Raw genomic sequence first — 2201 nt, 5'->3', positions numbered from 1 at the left:
GATTTGGATCATTTAGTGAGTTGGACAAATAAATGGGTTTTAATTATAATAAATGCAAGATAATGCATGTAGGTTATCATAATTTGAATTATAAATATAAATTGGTTGGGAATAACCTTAACATTGTCAGGAAAGAAAGGAATCTTGGTGTAATGGTTGATCAATCTCTTAAGCCATCCAAGCAGTATGCTGTTTTTAGTTGTATGGCAAATAGGATTTTGGGTTGTATCTACAGAAATATTGAACACAAGTCTAAATAGGTTATAATTTCATTGTACAGGCCACTGGTTAGGCCCCATTTGGAGTATTGTGTTCAGTCTTGGGCTCCTTACCTTAGGAAGGACATTGAATTGTTGGAAATGGTTCATAGGAGGGTTACTAGAATGGTGCCTGAAATAGAGGGGTTGTCATAAGGGGAGAGGTTAAGATCTCTGAAACTGTTTTCTCTTGAAAAAAAGAGGAGTTAGGAGGGATCTAATTGAGGCGTTGAATATTATTAAAGGAACTGAGAGCGTTGACGTATCATCATTTTTCATATTTAACAGCGAGAATAGTAGGACTAGGGGACAGAAATATAAATTTTGATAAGGTAGGAGTCATCTTTACCTAAGACAGTTTTATTTTTATAACAGGGTGGATGGCCTTTAGGATGGGTTTTCCTTTGGATGATATTGGGGCATTAAACTTAAGTAAGTTTAAGAGAAAGCTTGATAACTAACTATATTAATGATTAGGGCTGGCTTGAAGATTTTATTTTTATTTATTTATTTAATGGTTTTAGTTTAGTTTAGAGGATGGAACAGCCGAGATGGTCCAATATCTCCCTTGTTGTCCCTAAACATTATATTAAATCGCTGCCTTTCCTCTAGTCTATAACTTCAAAGTTAGGGACAACTAGTGCTTTTCGACCTCGAGTAGTTTTGCTCGAAATTCAACCAATAAACAAATTTCTTGTTTATTGTTTGCTTTAAATGTTTAATGTTTTAATGTTTGCTTTAAACATTCTTTTTCTTAAAACAATACAAAGACAACAAAGTTGTTAAATCAAACTAATCTGGACGTTTTGGACTAATGTTATTTTTGTTTTGATTTCACCTTCTTCGTGAATGGCTCACTAATTACTGTGATTATGCTGAAGGGATTAATTAATCCATCCATTAATTAAACTAAATATACATACACACACACAGATAACTTAATTGGGTTCATTAACAAAGGGCCTGTGTAAGACATGATTCTCAAAAGAAACTTCATTTCATAATCCTTTTCTCACCAGGGGGCACCCCAGTGGCACAGCGGTATGTCTGCGGACTTACAACGCTAGAAACCGGGTTTCGATACCCGTGGTGGGCAGATCACAGATAGCCCATTGTGTAGCTTTGTGCTTGCCCCTAGTAGCACAGGAGTATGTCTGCGGACTTACAACGCCAGAAACCTGGTTTCGATACCCGTGGTGGAATAAGTACAGATAGCCCATTGTGTAGCTTCGTGGTTAGCTTCAAACAAACAAACAAACCGGCCCTACAGAATTGTTTGTTATTGCTGTTTTCATTTTGTTTACTGTTTAAGGCAAAAATAGGTTTCAGATTATCGAATATTTAGGTTTCGGAATGCTTTATCTGATAATCGTGCCACGCAAAGCGAATTCTTGAACAAACAACATCATCGAAGTAGCTTGAGGTGTAGTCGTTTCACCAACAATTGATTCTTAAAGCATTGAAAATTGTGTTATAGTAACGTCAGAAGTATTTCTTGATTAGAATTCTCCTTCACTAAAATGGCGAATGAATTACATCATTATTCAAGACAATGGATGGATACGGGGGTTGAATGAGACACAGCTCCAGGAAATCTGGTAAAGATTCCGATTGTTACTACGTAGTTGATGTTAGAGTTTGATGTCAAGTGATCTATATAAATTTAATGTATTTGTTTACTTAGCCCGTAGCGTTTTCATTGTTACCCCTTTGGAGCTAATAATACAATGCCATAAACTTAACAGCACGTGGAAATTGAGAACCTGGAAAATCGAATATATCACGTGAGAACTTCGGCATCTGAAGGTTCAATTGGACTGAAAAGGTCAATTAATCGATACGCAAAAGATTGGCAAGTTTGGAAAGTATAATATTATTGGTTTGTTTGTTTGTTTTGGAATTTCGCGCAAAGCTACACGAGGGCTATCTGCGCTAGCCGTCCCT

The sequence above is a fragment of the Limulus polyphemus genome, unplaced genomic scaffold, assembly GCF_000517525.1.
Source record: "Limulus polyphemus unplaced genomic scaffold, Limulus_polyphemus-2.1.2 Scaffold8403, whole genome shotgun sequence".
Taxonomy (NCBI): Eukaryota; Metazoa; Arthropoda; class Merostomata; order Xiphosura; family Limulidae; genus Limulus; species Limulus polyphemus.
This window is presented reverse-complemented; position numbering follows the sequence as displayed.